Here is a 22961-nt window from a genome sequence, read left to right as displayed (position 1 = left end):
TACAATATGATGGACACTAAAGAATTAGCAACTCTAAATTTCAATAAGACAATGATCAAGAAACCCTTATTTAATGTATTTTAAATAATTTGTTAGGTTTAAAGTTTATTTCAAGCATTGTACTGGGCATGGTCACATGAGACCTTCATAATATTGAAGTTTATCTTGAGTTACAGACAGATACCTTCATTTTCAGAGCAGAAACTTTTCACAGAGGAGCAAGGCTTCATTAACATTTAAATTCCTATTCAGAACAGTAGTGTAGGGAAAACATTGCAAAGAGGACCAATGTCATGTCAGACTATTCTCTCCAATACATCGTTAGGTTCTGAAGGAAGACATGTACAATTTAGACTAATTTCCTTTGTAAACTCCTCCTGATTATTCAAACTAAAATCCTTTTGAAGGAGCAAGTGGTGGCTATGTGATAAGACTATATGTTGGTGTTGGTGGCTTTCCAAATTATTGTATCACTGTCATCATCATCATCATCCCCTAAGATCTTACTAGAATTGGAAATTCTGGTGCTGTATCCTACACTGGTGGAATCATAATCTCTTTGAATAGGGCATACTGTTCTCCCAAGTGATACATAGACCACAATTAAGTTCAGAAGTATCACTTTAGCTAAAGAGTGGTAGAAAGAGAAACAGAGTGACAGATGCAGAGAGATTCTTAGGAAAGTTCTGAGTTTTGTCAGTGAAGAACATACAAAGATAATTCTTCAGCTTCAACAATTTAAATATGATATATTGGTTGGGGTTTTCCTTCAAAACTTATTTGTAGTATAATGTATAATCCAGTGGATGTGGAAACATTAAGACCACTAGTTGAGACGATCCAAAGGTCTCCAGAACCTAAGTGTTGCCATTTAGCATGTTTCAGGTCAGGAGGAGTTTGGACACTTTCTCTTGCTGAAATTTCAAAATTTTGAAATCATGCCCTCCTCACACAAGTCAGCCATTGTGTGTCTTCTGACCTTGGGATTGGAAATGTGCTATAAACAAAACGGTCTGCTTCCATTTAATATTAGGGCACAGCTCTGGTTGTATTTTTAGTACATTTGGAATTTGACATGCTAGCAAGAGTCCCTTATATAAGCTCCATAACAAGATGTCTTGCCACTGCATTTTTGAGACAACTACTCTTTCCAGAAAATGAAAATACAAGTGAAGGATGGGGGAGAAGCATCCCTTTGTGCTACTTCTTGGGAACTCAAATGACCCTGAAAGAAACATGCTTTCCTGGAGGCACAGCTGCAGGCTGAGCCCTGGATCAAGCCAGATGGCGGAGAATATGAAGATTCTTGGTTTTACAAGGAGCCCCCAGTCACATGACTATTGAGCCTTGAGTCCATTCATCTTGAAGTGCCATCATGACCACATGAAGCATTATTACTTTTTTTGATGAAGTATCACATATCTATCTTTGACAGTCACTGATTTTGGGTGGAAGTATCATGGCTTCTTCAAAATGTGTGTGTAATCTATTTTTGTTAATGAGGTCTGGAACATTCTACCAGGGTTTGTGTTAGTAGTGTTGTTTATTTAACTATACCTCATGCTTAGAGAAGAATGACTAAAAGAAAGTCACATAAAATATGTCAATAGCTCATTTGATAATACTCTAAACATAATGAAGAAGGAACGAAAATGAAACAATGTCTGGTTGGGCTTGAAAATATTTTACATCCAAGAAATCTGCCAGAATGCTAACATAAGGGAACAATATCATCAGACCAAAAGGAAAAATAACTACTAAGGCAATTAGTAACAACATAGGGAATGCCAAACTTTGTTGAAAAAATTTTACCATGGACATATGACAATTTCAAAAAGTGTTTGTTGTTTTAATTTCATTTCAATCAAGGAATAATGTCCTCTTATGTGTACTGTACATGTTGCCATCTTTAAAGATATAATTTAGCATGAATCTGAAAGTTGGTCTCTTCTGAAAAAAATGAAGTTTGGTAATAAGAAGCTGTCTTTGCTAAATAGGATATTTTCTCTACAAATACATGCATGATGAATGTAATACCATGTGCATAGCATTCAGTAATTACAGGTTTAATATTGGCATGTGTTTAAATTAAGAGATAAAATCATATCAAGTAGAATTTTGTGAGTTTCTGGCTGATCAGATCTAAAGATATAGCATTCTTTGCTAATGTTTCAACATTTATCTATCAACACAAATTTTTCATGGTCACTCTGTGGTCAAAACACAGGGTCCTATTTTCTCTAATCCAAAGCACAATTTGGAATGGAGGACTGTGGGGGCAAAAACTTCCTTAACACATGCTGACAGGAAAAAAAAAAAAACATGCTTTTTGTATGTGTGTGCGTGGGGGGAGGTAAGGGGGAGCAAATCTAAAAATAGAACTTTCTGAAAAGACAAATCAATACTTTCACATTCAATACAGAATCATACTTTCTTCTTCAGGGCACAGGTTTGCTATTTTGTGATGCATGTAAAAATATTCCCTAATTCTACCCATATAGTTGCTTGGTCATCTCTTCAGATTTTTGAGTACGTATTGATTAAGAAAACCAATTTTGATGGTGTGTTATGGAAACTGTAATTTTCAAAGCAAGCATATAGCTGCATAAAAATTACATCTGAGATGACGCTGCCTATTCAGAAGTCGGGAGACAGGAGACAATATTCCTTTGAAAGTTCTTAGTTCTAACATTGTATTTTGTCATGTTCGAGATTTCACCCCAGTACCTTTACCCACTGGTGTGCTTGTCGCAATTAGAGACATACACAAATTGTTCACTATCTCCAAGGAAGTAGCATGCACTCTGCAATTTCTAGCAAATTATAGCAACTTCTTATTAATCAACTACAAATAATAATTGCTTAAATAGTCCTTAGCAACACAAATGACATTATTCCAGTGGGGAGAAATCAGTAATTTAAGACAACCAGGAATTAGTCAATTGTTCTTCCTCACCAAACAAGCTATGAAAACAGCAATCACTGGGCTAACAAGTAGCAGCCTTCCAAAGGAAATTTGACACTTAGCTTCATATACTTGTTCATGTACCCATACATTTTAGCGGAAAATCAGTCTCTGAGATGAGTGAACAGCTGTCTCAGAAAATGAACCAGAACAAAGGGAAGTGAGGTAAACAGAAAAGTAACCGAAATCCTGATTTAGCATTCAGATTTTCAGGCAGAATGTCCTCACAGCAACCACTGATAGTAGTCCTCCTTAGAACTGCTGCTTCCCTGGAAAGTGTGATTTAATTCCTGATAGATTTTTTTTTTAACAAAAACTTACTCCTTTATTTTTTTTTTGAGGATTGTGCATCCGGGTAGAGAATATCAAAACAACCTTTTTGAGAGATTGCCTGAAGTTGTGGGTACATTCAGAATACATAGAGGTGTAATGGTGCCCTCTGCTGGGACGAATCAGGAATGCTGTCCTATAAGTTTTCTATTGAGGCTCAAGTAATGCAGGAAGAAGGTGGCGGTGCTCAAGGATGTTTCTGGAAGGAAAACGTCCCAAACAGTACAGTTCCAAAATAATAATAATAAAAAATAATAAAACCCCTTGTTGCAAAACCCCAAGGCACATGAAATTAGCTTTATTTTGATTTGACAGTGGAATGTGTATGTCATCCTAAAATGTTAGTGCTCTGAACCCTTCATCAAACCTGGAGACAATTATTATTTTTTTTTTTACTTCCCGGACAAGCACTCATTCACAGTGGGCGAATTTTTCCAGGGCAGAACTTTCTCTCTTGTATTCCTTTTGTGCACCTCCCCTCTCACAGACTTCTATGAATAAGGCCAGCTGAGGAAAGCGGAATGCTACAGACGTGAGCCCTCATGCATTTTTGTTGAAAGATCATATAAGGCAGTTGACACACACAAAAAAAAAAACACTCATCACACTGATTTCCCAGCCTTCCTAGAAATATATGGTGAGGCCAGAAATTGATTTCATCAAATGATTTGAGAACATTCACGACTGTGCCATTTCATTAAAGGAGCTATTTTCTTCACCTCCTTTTACCTCAGAGCCAGATACACAGAGGAACTATTTAAACCACCTGTAACATAAAGGTAAAAGATCTAAGAACCAGTAAAAAACAGCTATATGTCCTATATGCCTGCATTCCATGATGATCAGACTTCAGTTTAAAATATTCTGCTGTTGGGCTGGAGAGATGTCTTAGGGGTTAAGTGCTTGTCTGAGAAGACGTTTGAGGCTTGTCTCCCCAGGAACCACGTTAGCCAGATGCACAAGGGGGTGCAGAGTTCGTTTGCAGTGGCTGGAGACCCTGGAGCGCCCATTCTCTCTCTCTCTCTCCCTCTCCCTCTTTCTCTCTCTGTCTGTCACTCTCAAATAAATAAATAAAGTATTTGAAAAAAAAGAAAAAAAGAAAAAAAATTCTGCTGTTATCTAGATCATCTTCAGTAGGGTCTATTAACCTATAAGATATTAAGGAAATATTCATTTCTTTACAAATAATGGAATGAATAATAGAGGACAAAATGTAATTACCTCAAAGAATCAAACAATGGCTGATGGATATTTTTTCTTCTGTGCTTCATTATTTATTTTTCAGCCTAAACTATGACTAGACAGCCAAAAACAATGACTTTGGTTAGTTAAATGAGTGACTGGAGAAGTCATTCTTTCATAATTCATACATGAGGTCAGCTTCATAGATATGCAACCTAGGAAATTGCCTGGGACCCCATTAGTTCCTCCTTTACCATCCACTTATTGGAATTCGTTTCCTTCTTTTTCCCTTTTTTCCCCCACTGGCTTCTGCAAATTATGTATTCTCTTATCTACATACACTTATTGAGAAAGTTGTTTTCAGGTACTGAGTAAGATCCTAGGATTTTGAGGGCAAATAGTAATGTCTACAGCCCGATGTTTGCATAAAGTTTGAGAAAGGAGGCAAGATATGCATGGGAATTATGAGAGTATGCAGCTGGAATATAAAAATTCAGTAAGAGAAGCCAGAGTGCACTATAGTTCAGAAGATGATTGGCAAGATCTTTTCCTGCTGGGAAACCTCTAAATGTCTTATAAATGAAGTGCCAATCGAGTTGGGACTATCACCAAGATTCTTTAGTATTCATTTCTTTGTAGGAAAACAGAAAAACAAGAAAAATACATAGATTAGCATTTCCTTTGTGTCATCTGATCTACCTTGTATGTTGACTGCTTTTCTTGGTCATGTTATCTGGTTTCACCATATGATTCCAGTGCTCTTTTACTCATGAAACAACAGTCTAATTGAGGACTGATTTGTATCCTCTACTCCTCTCAGTGCTTTAGATCTCAAAGAAAATGGGTGAATGTTTTAAAAATCTAGAGACAAGTTCAATTTGTATGCCTGTGTGCACACTTTATTCCAGCTGCCACATGAAGAAGCTGTGACAACACTTCATTGGTGGTATTCATTATCTGAGGGTGTTCACTCCAAGTGATTAAACAGGGGCTGAGGAATCTAAATCCTCAGCATTGCACAAACGAGTCAGAGCACATTTTCCCTCAAAAGTGGGTCAGCCACATCATCAGGGGGAAAAAAAAAGTGCATTTTTTTCTTCTAAGGATGACATCACTGAGACCCTGATGGGGACAAAGCCCCATCTAGAAATCCAACTGTGTATACAGCAGGGCCTCAAAGAAACTCAATGAACAAAATCAGGCTTCAGCCTGTCAAAAGCTCTGGTTCTTTATTCCCAGGGGTAAAGATCATATCTTTATATGTTCACAAGGACTTACTCAGCAAACGTTTCTCTGTCACTACTGAGTTTTGAAGTAAGCAAAAAGAAAACAATTTTCTATGATCCAATGTAAAAGTTATAAATATATTCTACTCATGGGGAGCAAAGGTGCATGTACCCAATTAAAATAATGTTTAGATATACCATCCATGTTACATATTCCATATTAAAATCATAATGAATTTTGAACATTGATATATGTTATTAGACATGGCCACATTCTACCATTAGGGTCAATGTACTTAGAAAAAGAACTATTTCACAAAAGAGATTGTATAGTCAATGAAGTTTGCATTTTACCTAAATATTCTCATAGTTAGACTTTCTCATAGTTTCTATTTATATGTTCCAATTTTGTATAATGTAGTCTTCTTAATTTTTAATGAAGCAAGATAAAAGCCTTAAATTTCACCATTTATTTATTTATTTATTTTGGTTTTTCGAGGTAAGGTTTCACTCTAGCCCAGGCTGACCTGGAATTCACTATGGAGTCTCAGGGTGGCTTCGAACTCATGGTGATCCTCCTACCTCTGCCTCCTAAGTGCTGGGATTAAAGGCATGCGCCACCATGCCCGGCTTCACCATTTATTTTTAAGCCTCTATTGGGGATGAGGCTGTGAAAGCAAAATTAGTACTTAATTATATGTTCTGGGGTTTTTCTTTAATTTTTGACTTATCTAAGGCAGATATTTCACTATATGTTTAGATCACAACCATCAAGTAGATACTCTCTGGATACCACTTAATCAGTATTGTCATGCTTTGCCAATGGATACTCTTGTTGCACCCCATATAGCACAAGAAATATAAATTCATGGGCTGGAGAGATGGCTTAACAGTCAAGGCATTTGCCTCCAAAGCCAAAGGACCCAGGTTTGATTCCCCAGGACCCATATAAGCTAGGTGCACAAGGTGGCATATGCATCTGGAGATTGTTTGTCATGGCTAGAGGCCATGGTGCACCCATTCTCTCTCTCTCAAATAAATAAAAATAAAATATTAAAAAATAAATATAAATTCATTAAGAAACTGACAATACAGAGCTGGGCAGATTGCTTAGTGGTTAAAGCCCTTGCCTGCAAAGCCAAAGGACCTGGCTTCAATTCCCCACATAAGCCAGATGCACAAGGTGCTGCACGCATCTGTAGTTCATCTGCAGCAGCTAGAGGCCCTGGCATGCCCATTCTTTTCCTCCCTCTCTCTCCTCCCCCCCTCTTTCTTTCTCTCTGTATTACTCTCAAATAAACAAACCAAAATAATAGAAAAAGAAACTTATAGTCAAGAGCTGGGCAGATAGCTCAGTGATGAAAGGTACTTGCTTGCAAAGCTTGCCAGCCTAGATTTTATTCACCAGCACCCATGTAAAAGACTGATTTGAAAAGTGTGCATCAGGCATTAGTTTGCAGCAGCAAAACAAAACAAAATAAAAACTCTGACTCATACACACATACACACACCCATGCAACCACATATACACACATATGCAAATAAATGAAAACATATTTGAAGAAATTGACGGTGTGACACCCTATGAGGACATTTACCTGGTTTAACTCAAATTATGGATTTGCATCAAAATTAAAACAGAAACGAATACATTTTGATTCTGAGTAAAAGCAAAGACTTGAAGTGTTCAGCCTATAATACAAAATTTAGTCAATTATTTCTTTCTCTGAAGAAAGAATAGAATAATACGTACATCTGTCTCAAAATTATAGTCAAGCCTGTTTGACTAAAATCATTGTCTGGAAGATTTTATGGGAGAAAAATAAAACTTTGTGAGTGGCAGTTAACTTCAGGAAAATATGGCATAACAGGGCTGACCTTTGCCCTCTCTCCCCATCTTCTGAACAGCAGTTGCCTCATATGTTTTCATGTTGAGCTTTTGGGTTCTTGTAACCATCACATTTCGGCACGCTGGCAACTTGCTGATCCACATTTTTGGTGGCCAAACAGTGGTTAGTGTGGGCCAGGGAACCAGGAACTGCTGACTAATCCTTTTCTGAATTTTGTGGCCACACAACAACCATTGGGCAACGGTTGAATTCCTTCGCTTGGCCCAGAGCGCATTAAGATGAAGTGGAACTGGGAAGGGATGCAATTAACCAGTGGTGCCCAGCTACTTCTTGATCCCAATGGAACGCTCTGAAGAGTGGAGGTACAAAACCAAGTCTGCAGCGAAATCTCCATTTAGGAAATGCCTGCTATGTGGCACAGGGAAGGATTGGACTGTTTCCATTTTGTCTTTACTATTTTTAAACCCTACTCTTTGAATTGGGAAGGATTCGTTTATCTGCGATGAGTGTGGACTCACAATTTGAAAGAAAAATCATCTCAACTGCTAGATTAGAGAGATTTATATATATATATATATATATATTTTGCAATTTCCCTCAAGAATCCAGAGGGCATTGTCTTCTTAAGGTGGTTCTCAAAGTAGTCTCTATTTTATCAGCCTCAGGAGGGAGGAGGGAAATGGATTGAACTGCACACTCTTTGGCTCCAGTCTAGGCATTTTGGACCAGAGCTCTGCAATTGGGCCCAACAATCTATTTTCACAAGCCTTCCATGTGCCTGCCCACATTAAGGGCCACAGATGTAAAGAATCTTTGTGGAGATGATTCTGGGACTGTCGACACTGTTGTCTTCTGGGAATTGTGTGCTTGGCTAAGTGTCACGGGAAACACTTCAACTTTATTTTGTCCACGAACTCATCCCACTCTAGCTGAAGAAAAGAAGTGTTCTGCTTCCTCAGATTTAGCTATTTGACTTTTTCGAACTTGAATTTCAGAACAGTTTTTATTTAATTCCTAAGTGCAAGATATAATTTATGTTATTGGATCAATTCTCTGTTCACTGTCACTTGTTTCTGTGTAAGTGAAATGTGTATTCTTCCCTTGAAATAAAATTTTCAGGAGTTATTAGTAGCAAACAATTTGAGAAGGGGGTTGGATATTTTAAAATCAGCAACCAATCTTTTAAACACACGAAGAAATTCCACAAGATGATGGCTACAAACGGTTACAAAGATGTGCAAGAGTTTAATGGGTGAAGGTGGCCAGCTGCTAAGCTCTGAATCCATCTATTAGCATCTGAACACCGAGAACATAGCTCATACATCTCCTTGTCCTTCTTTCACAGCAGAGCTCTTGGAGCAGTGTTAGTATAGTTCAGAAAACATTTCTTGAAAAATGATACGAAATAAAATATGGGTTCCTTTTCCCCTGCTCCTGCAGGAGGGAAAGAGGCATTTTCTCCTAGTCAGCCAGAAGGGATGGGTTCAAATGAAAAATTACTTTAGCTTCTATTAAATAGTAGTACACTTCTTTTAAACTACTAACCTAGTGGCCTATGATCATATAAAACAGATTCTATTAACGAGAGGCCCAGAACAACGAACAGGGATTATCAGCTCTGAGATCTGTTGGAAAGGCTCTTTGGAGATGTTTATGTAGCACATGCTCATTACTACATCTGGCTCAAGTCAATTTATTCAGCACCGTAAAAACAGACTTAGCTTATGATATTTTAAGCATCTTATACAAAGCAAGATTTATGCTGTTGGGTGTGACTTCGGGCCTTCCACTGCATTGAGTTTTCCACAGGTCTGGAGAGGCAAGAGACTGCCGCTTTATGCATTGCGAATGTAAAGTGGGAAGCCCCCTCCTTCCCCCTTCTAATATCACCAGGAATGAATAGGCAGCGTGTTTCCCATAATTCAGCAATAACTGGGCTATTATTCTTTAATGCTTCAGTTTATTAATGTAACCACTGTGTCATTCCTACCATGCCCATGTAATTAAATTACTCCATAGACATTTGATATGGACTTCTCAATCCCTACAAAAGCCCAGAATTTCTATGCTCCTTTGTGAGCCTCTAATGAATGGGTGGCACAGATACTTCTGTCATCCATGTTTACTCCCTGTCCTCTCCTGACTGCTCTCCTGTGTCATAGATGCTTGCTTCTGCAGACAAACTGGGAGCCACTCAAAAGGGCAGGGTCACATTTCCAGAGGCAGCAAGCTGGAGACATGCTATCACCTTCCTAGCTCTTTGTCCCGCTGAAACCAGTGGCGGCCCAAATTAAAATTCCAAAACCAGTCTGCTCCAGTGGATCAGCAGTGCATTCTTAAACCTTAGTTACTGAATGCTAATCCTTACTTAAGTCATGACTATAAAGGGAAAATAATGTGAAAACAAAACCGTAAAAGCAAAGCAATTATTTTATCGCAATATATGCTAGTCTCTGACTTTCTGAAAAGGCAGAAATCGGTTTTGCTTTTATTTAACCTTTCAATTTTATAAGGAACTACAAAAGTAAAACCTCATCCAGATTCCACACCAATCCAGTTTGCAGAGGTATTTCTTTGATTATCAATAAAATAGTGTGGCTCTTAGAAACCATTTGAGTGTTCATTTCAACTTGTTGCTTTTAAAATACAGTTCTAAATGTTAATAAGATTTGGATGTGAACTCTTCAAGATAATAAAATAGACTTTATAACAGGACTTCTGCAGTTTGTAGATATGACATTTAGAAAATCTACATTTAAGACAGTGTACTACCATTAGCCTAGTTTCATGTGAAAACAGTGCATATTTGAATACAAGTTTTGACATCTATTTTTTGAAAATGTAACTTACACATTAGGATATGTTTGTGTTTAAAAATAATAATTGCATCTTTATAAGACAAATATCCAAATTAAAGTGTTTGCTGCTCATATTAAAGACTAGAAATGTTTACAAACAACTCTTGTTTTAAATTAAATGCTTCAGAGAAAGTCACAACTCAGTTGAATCTAGATTTTAAATATGGCTAAAGTCAGGGTAACAATTACTTTGCTCTTATTACTGCCTTTAATACTACATTACAATTTATGCTATCTATATATAATTAACATTAATTTGTTAGATATCTTAATCATACAATAGCACAAAATATTTAATTAAATTTTTAAAAATATTTGAGGTGAAAGTAATAGTTGTAGTTACTTATAACTATTCTGATAATCTCCCAGGTGGGGCTAGAAAGCATCTAAAACAGGGAGGTAAAAAACAAACAAGTACTAAAAATTCCAAAAATATTAAATGTAAAGGGACCACACATTTCAATTACAAGGCAGACAGTGTCAAGACCAAATCAAAGTGAAAACAAAACTTAATTTTGTTGTGTATGAGAGGTATATTTTAATTAAAAAGACAAAAATCAGTTAAATGAAGGAAAACAGATATATCATGTTAATGCTCACCATATGAAAAGTGATAGGGCTACTAAAGTCAGGTAAAGTTGTGAATGAATGTTACCAGAAAAATAGAAGCATTTTATAATCACAAAAGCACGTATCAGCAAGATGATATATATGAGAGACAGTCAAAGTAAATGAATACGGAGCTAAACAAAAGATAGATACACTCATGATTACATTTGCAGGCTGTGATACCTCCTCTAAGTAATAAACAAGCAGACTAAAAATTTTAGGTGTATATTTAAAGCCATAAATATTTTAAAAATGCAATAACACATCATCACCTAATCCATGAGTAAAAGAAGAAACCAGAGCCTGAGAATATGGCTCAGAATTAAAGAAGCTTCATTGCAAAATCTGTCTATCAAGGTTCAATCCTGAAGCCACAAAGGTAAGTTAGACACAAAAAGTGGCTTTAAACATCTGGTGTTTGTTTGCAGCAGCAAAAGGCCCTGGCATGTTCTTCTCCCACCTTTTGTGTGAATAATTAAAAAAAAATTAAAATAATAAGACGAACTTGCTAAAGAAATTATAAAATAATTTCAACTGAGTGAAAAAATGTTCAACATCAATGATGGAAGGTTAAAACCTAGGTAGTTAGGATAAGAAGAACAAAGTAAATTCAAAGTAAGAGAAGGAAGGAAATGACTAAGAATAAAAACAATAAACAAAGGAGAAAGCAGATAAATAATGTATATTCAAGAAAACTAAAACCTGATTCTTTGAACTTGTATTGGTAATTAATATTTTCAGCAACACTGATCCTGGACAAAGATACAAAGCATAAATAACTGTATAAAATATAAAAAAATATATAAAATATATCAATTTTTTATTGACCACTTCCATGACTGTAAACAATATCCTATACCAAAATTTTGTGATCTTGATTTTGACAAGCTATAGAAGCATAAAATACTAAAACTGTCACAAGATAAAATGAATGATCAGGTTAGCTTTACATTTATTTATTTTGTCAAAATATTTATTTATTTATTTATTTCAGAGAAAGATATAGTGAGAAAGAATCTGATAGACACACAGAGGGAATGGGTGCTCCAGGTCCTTTAGATGTTGTAAATTAACACCAGAAGCATGTGCCACCTTGTGTATCTGGCTTATGTGGGTACTGGGGACTCGAACCCAGGTCCTTTGGCTTTGTAGGCAAGCACCTTAACAACTAAGCAATCTGTCAAGTTCAGCTTTACATTTAGTAATCAGTTGAAATAAAACAAAATTTCTTCCCTAAAAGAAAACAGCAGTTTTAGAGTTTCACTAGTGACTACTACCATAAACAAAAGGAAGGAAGAAAGAGTGCCAATTTAAAATAAACTTTCTGAAAAAAAGTAGGAAGAAATGTTTTGTCAACTCATTTCATGAAGACAACATAAACACCCCAAATCTGACAAAGTAAATAGAGCATATGAAAACCATAAATCAAAAATAAATTTAAAATATCATTAGTCAATATCACTAATAGTGATAGACATGCAATTCTTTGAGTAAATATTAGTGAATTGAGTCTAGTATCATGCAAAAAGCATAATACATCAAAACCAAGGATGTGAGTTAAGATTAAATATACAATATTAATCAAACAGCATAACTTGCAATATTTGTAGCAAAGTGAGAGAAAAGCCAGATGATCATTTCAATAAGCACAGAAAAGAATTTTATAAATGTCAACATTGATGCAATTCTGTCAGTCTGTTAACTAAATAGTAATTTTTTTTATCAATCTCATATTGGACCGCTAAGAAAACTTTCATGTCACATCATACTTCATATTTTCTTCTTCAAAGTCAGGAACAAGGTAAAGGATATTTGCTATAATCCCTGTTGTTTACCATTGTCCTGGATGCTTTTGTCAGTTTTACATCAGTCACCAAATTTTGGCAATTTATTGTTCTGAGCTCAGTAGTGGCTGTGTCTGCCTCTCCTTGCTCACAGTGGAGATTTCCCAGTCACTATCTGCTCTCTTAAAATTCAATGTAGCAAAATCAGAGATCAATTGCTAAGTAAAGCCATTTTTCTCCATTTTCCATGATGAGTCTATCAAACATAATAAGGATTATGAAACATACACAGACACTACACATGAAAGCCGTAGCCTCTCATTCTAGCATAATTTACCTATGCAGTTAATTGATCTTGTAGTTTGTGTTTGGTGAATTTTTCTACACTAAAAGAAAATCTGGTATCTGTTCTCTCTGAACATGTTTAGGAAGTTTTGTTGAATTTTAGGGAAGGTGAGCATCACACTTCACATAGAAGTCCTTTCAAAAATTCTTAATCTTTTAAAAATATTTTATTATTTATTAGAGAGAGAGGGAAAAAAAATGGATGTGCTAGGGCCTCCATGCAAATGAACTGCAGATTCATGCACTACATTGTGCATCTGGCTTACATGGGTACTGGGAAATTGAACTTTGGTCCTTAGCCTTTGCAGGCAAATGCCTTAAAAGCTTACCCATCTCTCCAGCCCTGAAAATTCTTACTTTTAAAACTTCAAAATGTTCCCTTTAAAGACAAAGAATCCCTGAAAAAATTTATTTTTATTAATGATTTTTGAGGTACATTGTCAAACATTGTGCATTAACTTCTAATATTCTTTTAACCTCTAAATACTGCAGCTTAATTAGACAATTTTCAAAGGGTGAGTTGTGATATCTTTAATAAAACGATATTGCCCTTGATTATTATTCTTACATTGAACTAAAAGTCAGCAGATAATTAAGAGGAGGGTGGGAGGGCTTATTTTATATTGTGCACATTCTTAGTATATTTATTTTCCTACAAGAAGCAGAGAAACATTTTGCTTAAGCTGTGATTTTCATGCTGTCATTGTTCAAGATTGCACCTTGCCCTTCTCCCAAGAAGAACAATAACCAAACACCTGGCTGCTCCTAAGCTGGGTTTAATGGTGAGGGAGATTTCTTGTTATTAAGGTGCCCTGTGATACACTGAAGACAGAGGAAAGGGTAAACTGACATGTGGACTTAGTCCCTTTATGAAAGAACTTACAGTCTTTCCTTCCTTTCTCTGATATTAACTGAAGGATTCTTTGGGTTATGGCTCATTTCACGTTTCACTTATTTGTGACAGCTCTTTAAGATATATTTTAAATGAAAGTTCTTGAGCTTAATTTAAGCTTAAACCAAGGGTTGATATAATATCTTTAAATAAAATAAAAAGCTCCCAAATTCCTATTCATTCTCCCATACTGCATAGTTCGCAATAATATTGTAAATATGGATTTTAAATAATCAGATCTTGTTTCGATCTGCAAGCTTTAGAGGAATTATACACATATATGCACAATATTGATTCACACTGAAGTAGCATTTATGCCTATATCATATATCTTTGACAAAGTGTATTTGCAGTTACTGTGTGTGTGTTTGGCCATTCAAACAAATACACATGCACATTCTGATTTCAAAATACTCTGCTTTTCCCTCTCTCGATTTGGGAAATAAAAAATGTTCGAATAGTGTTTTCAATTATTTTGATTGCTTATTTAAAGAAGGGAAAGAGGCAGAAAGAAGGAGTGTAAGTATGCATGAGCCAGAGTCTCCTGCCACTGTAAACACACCACAGATTCATGTGCCTCTTTGTGCATATGGCTTTATGTAGTTATTGGGGAATCAAATATGGGGCATCAGGCTTTGAAAGGAATTGTTTTAACCACTGAGCCATCTCTTCAGCCCTATTTTTTATTCTCAGAAAAGAAATTGAACGAAACTAATGAAAACCTTGCTTAATCCTTTCAAAACTAGGCTGAGGAGAAAACATAAGTTTCAAGGATAAGAGTGATTTAACAGACTTTATCCAAATTCTGGCAAAACTGGTTGCTGCTGAATTGAAACAATTCATCAAACACATGCAACAGAACCCTTGTACATAAGGCAATGTTGATAGTCACATGTAAGGCTTGGAGTGTGTGTGTGTGTGTGTGTGTGTGTGTGTGTGTTTTCTTAGATCACCTACACTCTGGTTGGATTTTGTTGTCCAACTGAGCATTATGTGTGTAGATTGTAGCCATCCCTAGGCTGAACAGGTCATTGCTAGTAGTGACAGAGCCCAGGAGAGCAAACATCACAGAAAGTCCTGTCTCATGTCATAAACCTGTGTAGTATAACAACAACAACAAAAAAAAAAAAAAAAAAAAAAACATAAAAAACAAAAGCCAAGCAGGACACAAGAAAAATGAAGGGAACATTGATTTAATAAAGACAAGAGGAGAGATGTAAGAGAGCAGAATTAGAAAAATGACAGAGAGAGATGGAATGAGAAAGACATTATTAAAGAAGGAGATAGAAAAAGAGGAGAAGAGCCACTCAATGGCAGAGACAAAGGGATAGAGAATGTTTGGACAAAGGGAAAGTGTTTTTGCAGTATGGGGCAACATCCTCTTGATGAACAAGAAAACCAGTATTGTGGCCCTGGACACCCTGTCATCATCCTTGGGGCCATTCTTCTCCTGAAATGCCATTCTCAGAGGGCAGGTTCTGAGAGCTCTGGGGTAACCCCTCTAATCATAAGGCAGCTGTCCCAGTTTCCCATAATGGCAATGGCCGCCTGGCTGCCTTGATGGATTGCAAGAGGCATTATCTTTTCTTGCTCCCATTAGGGCTCAGGTTTCTAAAACAAGAGACATAAGTTAAACAGGAAATGTTACAGCAAAGCCAAGGAGATCTGCCATGGCAGCAGAAGCTGTAACTGGAAAGCAGAATCACTTCTGTCCGGGTGAGAGCTCTGCCCATCACAACATGCTCATGGGTCAGCAGAGGGAGGCCCTGCCCAGGAAGAAAGAAGACCCTATGGGGAAAGCAAAGCACAGAGCTTTGTGCTGCTTCCTCTGCAGTCTACAGACACCACAGCTAGCATGGTTATGCTTAGCACTTATCCAGGAGTCCAGCTTGATTTGAATTTCAGGCAAATCATAAAGAAAGCTGTATCTAGAGAAATACTTTTATGAGACCTGTATCTCATGGGGCTGGGAAAATTGCTTATTCAGTAAGCTGTCCTGTGCTTATACTTTCAGTGCTGGGGAGACAGAGTCAGGAGGACCCCTGGTCTTTGCTGGACAGCAAGTTTCACATAATTGGCATTTCCAGGCCAGGGAGAAACTGTCTCTAAAAAGGTAGAAGAGGGCCGGGGAAATGGCTTAGTGGCTAAGGCATTTGCTGGAGAAGCCTAAGGACACGGGTTCGATTCCCCAAGGCCCACGTGAGCCAGATGCACAAGAGGGTGCATGTGTCTGGAGTTTGTTTGCAATGGCTGGTAGCCCTGGCATGCCCATTCTCTCTTTTTTCTCTGCCTCCTCCTCTGTCTTTCTCAAATAAATTATATATGTATATATATATTGCCTTCATATCCATGCGTATGTACATGTAGATATGCCTGAACACACATGAACATGCATGCGTGCACACACAAAACGTTATGCATATCCTTTGCAGAGAGAAGAGGGAAATGGCACTTTGAAAAGGGAGCTAAGGTGAAAAGGGGAGAGAAGAGACACAGAGCTTCTAGAAAACCCAGAGATGAATGAAACCATTGGGCCATGCTGATGTAAAAAATTGATGTGATGTGGATCTGAAAGACCAACTGAACAAAATGTCCTGTATTTTACCTGTTAACTCTAGTTTCCGGCTTCACCTTTCTCCCAAGTTATTTTCCTAACTTCAGTATTTCTACTGTCTCATTAATAAACAGGAAGGCTAGGATCCATCCTTATTTTATAGCAATTTTCTGCTAAATGGAAAAAAAATCTTAAGTTCTTGTCCTTTGTGTCATGGTGTATTTTATTCTGCTTTTCCTTGTAGTGTCTTGCATGATTCAAGTGACAATTTATCAGTGGGAAAGCAATGCATTCAAACAGCCTTTGAGAATAACCTTTGTTCTCTTTACACTATTGTAAAACAGACAACTTGATCTGTACTGAGAAGGGGATCATATGGTTGGATACATTGCTAAGTGAAAATTCAGAGTGGAAATTAAATTGGGGAGTGGCAGTTGACAAGCCAGAATTGTATAATTAGATATGTGTTGCTTCTTCATGTGAGCAGAATTGGTCTCTTTTGTCCAAATTCCCTCAAAAGCAGACACATTACTGCATTCTTATAGGAGTGATAGGTAAGATGTGTGAACAAAGGAACTTTTAAGATTTTTCTGGTAGTGAATTTAAAAATGGTTCTCTGTGCATTATTAAATGCCTTCTCTCCAACCTAATGAAATATTCTCTCATGGAACAACATGACTTTGTAGAACAATTTGTATCTTCAGAAGGAATTAGGATAGGAAATTTGGGGATGAAAGAAAATGATGTAGCTAAAGTTCTGTCAGGGCACTGTGTGGGCTTTGGAATGAATCAGCCCTCTTTGGGTGGAGTGCCAGTGGGTTGGAAGGAATGTGGAGGTTACAAGTAGAAGGGTAAAGTATTGGAAGTGTAACAAGAGAGTGAAAATATTAAAAAAAGAGCATTAGAAAAAAAGCTAACATGGACAAATAATATTCTGACAGCCTGTAGAAACAGAAAACCAATTCAAACTGAAGGGGACATTGTTTGACTCAGAATACAACACATGCCCTTCATCCAATCAAATGTATACTCGTTTTTGCTGAACATATAGCCACAAGATATTGGAACTCAGTGAGGAATTAGCCACAGAGTAGGCCTTAGAGAATGGACTGCATCTGTTTTGAATACTTTCAACACCCCACGTGTGGGCATTGACCTCCTGTCAGAGAGGGCTCTGAACTGCAACCCAAGAAGATATATGGATCTAGAAAATGTTTATATAAACGCATACATGCTTGAAAATAAATCTTACCTGTCTTTGGTACATAGGTTAAAATATTCTAGAACAATAACACTGCCACAAGGTTTTGCTTCATATTTTTGTGGACTGGGATTCAGTATAAAATTGGGAGGAAAAACAGAAAATCTAACACATAGCTAGCTATTACACTAATTGATGTGGCAACTCAGGCTTTATTCAGAGTTGAATACGCGTTCACTTAGGCTCCCAATTTTAAAAAGTATTTATTTATATATTATTTGAGAGGGAGGGATGGAGGACAAAAGGGAGAAAATGGACATGCCAAGTCTTCTTGTTGCTACAAAGGAACTTCAGATGCATGTGCCACGTTGGGCTTCTGGCTACATATGAGTAGTGGGGAATAGAACCTGGGCCGAAAGTCTTTGCAGGGAAGTGCCTTTAACCACTGAACAATCTCTCCAGCCTAGGGCTTCTAATATTTAAATTCTGCACTTATCTCACTCCACCAAAGATGCCTTCCAGAATGTTATATGACTGATACAAAATTAATATTTATGGCCTTAAGTCATGCCTGGAAAGTTTACAGAGGTTAATGGAAAAAAGACTTGGAGCACAGTGATTAATAACTCAATCACAGAATCAAATCCCTGCTCCATCATTTAGTAGTCATTTATAAAATTTTTTACCTTCTTAGCCTTAGTTTTTCAAACTGAAAAATGGGTTTAACAGCAATAATTTTCAGAGAGGTGTTGTGAAGTCCAACTTTATTCAGATGTGTAAAGTTCTTTGAACTGCCAATTCCCCACCTACATTTATAGTTTTTAATTATGTTATTTTTATTAGCCATAATAGTGGTGACAAAGTGTGGATTGTTATGTCTTCTTCAGTGTAGATTTGCTCATCAGTCGAGAATGTTGCTGAGAGAACAAGAATTTTGAAACAGTTGGTTAAAAATCTTACCAAAAACATGTTGTTAACAAACTCTCATCAAAGAAATCCAGACAAATATTTCCTATTTCCTACATACTTTTGAGAAGTAGGCTAAATTATCAGAAATCAAAAGCGAGATGTGAGGCTGTAGAAATGGCTCACTGTGAAGGCTCTTTCCTGTGAAGCCTAAGGACCCAGTTTTTTTTTTTTAATTTTTATTAACATTTTCCAAGACTATAAAAAAAAAATCCCATGTTAATTCCCTCCCTCCCTCCCCACACTTTCTCCTTTGAAATTCCATTCTCCATCATATTACCTCCCCATGACAATCATTGTACTTACATATATACAATATCAACCTATTAAGTACCCTCCTCCCTTCCTTTCTCTTCCCTTTATGTCTCCTTTTTAACTTACTGGCCTCTGCTACTAAGTATTTTCATTCTCACACAGAAGCCCAGTCATCTGTAACTAGGATCCATATATGAGAGAGAACATGTGGCGCTTGGCTTTCTGGGCCTGGGTTACCTCACTTAGTATAATCCTTTCCAGGTCCATCCATTTTTCTGCAAATTTCATAACTTCAATATTCTTTACTGCTGAGTAGAACTCTATTGAATAAATGTGCCACATCTTCATTATCCACTCATCAGTTGAAGGACATCTAGGCTGGTTCCATTTCCCAGCTATTATAAATTGAGCAGCAATAAACATGTTTGAGCACGTACTTCTAAGGAAATGAGATGATTCCTTCGGATATATGCCTAGGAGTGCTATAGCTGTTTTAGGAACCTCCACAGTGATTTCCACAATGGCTGGACCAGATTGCATGCCCACCAGCAGTGTAGAAGGGTTTCTCTTTTTCCACATCCCCTCCAACATTTATGATCACTTAGGACCCAGGTTTGATTCCATAGTACCCAGGTAAAGCCAGATGCACAAGGTGGCACATGCATCTGGAATTCGTTTGTAGTGGCTAGAGGCCCTGGAGTGTCCATTCTCTCTCTCCCTCTCTTTTTTTTTGTTTATTTATCTGAGAGCCACACAGAGAAAGAGTGAGAGAGAGAAGAACAAAGAGAGAGAGAGAGAGAGAGAGAGAGAGAGAGCGGGGGGGGGGTGTTGAATGGGTATGCCAGGGCTTCCAGCACTGCAAACGCATTCCAGATGCATGTGCTCCCTTGTGCATCTGGCTAACATGGCTCCTGGGGAATCGAGCCTTGAACCAGGGTCCTTAGGCTTCACAGGCAAGCACTTAACTGCTGAGCCATCTCTACAGCCCTCTCCCTCTTTCTTTCTCTCCTTGAAATTATTTTTTTTTTAAAGTGTGATGTGGAACAAAGCATGTTATTAGCAAGAAAACCTGGTTTGTAGGAAATGCACAAAAAGAGAAAATATTCATTGTCATTTTGTAAAAGGGTTTGTCAACACCAATTTTGCTTAAATGTTTCCACATTTCTGAAACCCACAAGATAACCTTAGACGATTAAAGCCAGGGTTTTGCTGATAGGGTACTAGAAGATGAGGCATGCCATGGTGGTGTTATTTAATTTGGTGAGAAAACATGGACTTTGGACATGAGTTGAGATTGGCAATTTTAACACTAAGAGGGTCACAGCAAGGAAATGTTTCAAGATTCTGAGAGAGCTATCCACTAGGGATCTGTGTACAGACAGGAACTAACAATCAAGACAGTTGCCTTGAGTTCTCTGCTAAACTCTGGATTAAGGTAAGTGATAACAATGTAGTGAGAACATGCTTGTTCTTTTTATTCATTTACCTTTTCAATGCATCCTTTTTTCTCAGGATTAAAAAAAAAAAACAGCCTTTGAAAAAAATCTTTGTTCTCTTTATAGTATTGAAAACCTAGAGGACAAATGCAGTTGTTCTGAGCATGTCCAATGAGGAAAGAAGGAAACTGTTCATAATTTTCTGAGCTTGTTACAGGAATACCTTAAAATAAAGCCAAACAGAGATTAATTCCACAGTAAGGGTGGGACGATAATGTACCAAACAAGGAACTTGCAAAATGAGTTGTGTAAAGTCATCTCACCCCAAGTAAGAGAACTTAAGAAGAAAAGAAATAAGCAGTGACCAGGAATATAGAAAATGTAGATGCTTTCTCATTTTCAGTAAATTTGTTTATGAAGAAATTATACTCAAGAGAACAATTGAATGGCATGTATGGAGAACTAAGTGTCTAAGACTAGCTCTAATTAAGTGAATAAAGTAGCATGATACACTTCTAAAAAGCTCTTGATCCACTTTGAAATAAAAGGAATTTGACATGGAATCTTTAATCTTTTTACTCATTTCCTTCCTTCCTTCCTTCCTTCCTTCCTTCCTTCCTTCCTTCCTTCCTTTCTTTTTTACTTTCTTTCCTTTTCTATTTGGGTATCTGTGACAGACCCTCCTACACTGCCTTCCTTTGTGGCTCAGTAGCCTCATTTCCCCCTTTCTATCTGTGTTTCTTATTAATTACTTTTTTAGATAAAAAAAATAATTGATTTTTTTCTCCTTACAAGCAGTTTATTTATTTACTTAATTTGTTTCATTAATTCTTCATCTCAAATAAAAGCCTACAATTCTAGCACTTGAAGTTATAACAATTGATATAAAATGAGCATCATTTAACTCCTTTTCTCTAGAATTACATTTCAATAGCGATCAAAGAGTGATACTAAATTGACAAGTTCACATGGGCAGAAAGTGTCAAAGCTGACAAGAGAGAGTTTGAGGTAGAAGGACCAATAAAAAGATTTAAATGAGCACATACCCCATTTTCAAAATGCCTTGTTTCCATGTCTGTAACATCAATTGTAAAGGATCTGTGTGTTTATGTTGAAGGTCGAATTTAGTCCTTCTCACAACCAATCAATGAACATCTATTTTTATCAAATAGCAAAGAAAGAGGGGAGGGGAGAATTTTTTATAATACTCCCTTGCTTTTCCTTGCTATTATCTTAAAAATATTCTTAGTGGTAAAAAGAGAAATGACTTATGGTTTCCCATGCAGAGAGCAAGATGCTTTATCCCCACCTTCTTGATTTCTTCCAAGCTACAAATTTTTCTATGTAAAAAATTGAACTCATTTTGTTTACAAGTTGAGGACAGTTCCATGTCTCCATCCTAACTTTAATGACCGTGCTGCATTTCAAATCTAGTCATCAGAACAATTAGTTGATTTTGGCATTCCCCATGACTAACGTGTTAACTCCACCTATCAAATGAACAAAAGCTGAGAATGTTTGAACATTTGTTCTCCAGATAAGCCTATTGGAGATATTTTAAAAAAATGAAGTGGACTTGACTTTTCTGGTACTTTCAGATTTAATCCAGAGGAAAGGTTACACAACAGCTTATTAGAGCCAAGCCAAAAATATCCATTCCAAAAACCCTTTCTTTAAACAACATACTGTCTTTGCATTTTGCTAAATTTTGTTACTTAGAATTAAAAGCTTATTAGAATCAAGGCTTCCCTGCAAACTGACATATTCAATTACAGTCATCTGTTCTAGAAAACAGACTGTCTAGACAGAAGAATCCCTTTGTGGCTTAGAAGGAACATGATGCGTTACAGCGGCTGGATTTTGGGCTGGCTGACCATTGGTGTGATCTGTGCTGGGAATGCCATGTGATAAACTATTTTGCAAATGTGTGTAGGTATGAACAACCTCAATGACTATAGCTATAAACAAAATGTGGTTGAGTTACAGCAATGTGGTGGTGATAGAGAAAAACACATAAGTCAAAGGTAAATATGAAACAGCAGCATTAAAAATGCAAAATAAAAGCAAACAAATGAAACCAGATTAATATAAATTAAAGCCAAGAGGCCAAACTTTGTGGGAGAATGAATTCTAGCCTTTGTTTCACATTCCAAGGAAATACTAACAACTGTGAGGGGTGTAGAGTTATTTCCTCATATGGATGTGGAACAAGAACAAACCATTGGCTGGCTGTAAAAGATGAGGCATGTGTCTCAGTAAACTTGCTCCCAAACAAAACCATACTGACTATATGCTGTATGAAAGCTAATCATGTAGGGGAACTGGACGTTGCAAATAAAGACTTATAGAAAAGCAATCTTCCTATTTTAAACATTTAGGCTTTAGTGCATGTCTAGAACTTGCAGAAAGTACAACACAGTAGACATATTTGATCAAATGAAGTTTCTCAGTTTCAATCAATTTCCCCAAAGATGAGTTTACACACACCATAAATCACATGTGCTTTAC

The 22961-nt window shown here is 36.9% G+C and overlaps 1 protein-coding gene across 1 annotated transcript in view; it reads right to left on the bottom strand.

Annotated features, from left to right (window-relative positions):
* The window catches only part of Mid1 (midline 1), a 394404-nt gene that overhangs the window by 288435 nt on the left and 83008 nt on the right, over positions 1-22961 (bottom strand). The window lies entirely within an intron of this gene.

This window comes from Jaculus jaculus, chromosome X (assembly GCF_020740685.1).
Source record: "Jaculus jaculus isolate mJacJac1 chromosome X, mJacJac1.mat.Y.cur, whole genome shotgun sequence".
Taxonomy (NCBI): domain Eukaryota; kingdom Metazoa; phylum Chordata; class Mammalia; order Rodentia; family Dipodidae; genus Jaculus; species Jaculus jaculus.
Note: the sequence above shows the minus strand (reverse complement) of the source record. Positions and strands in the feature narration are given on the sequence as shown.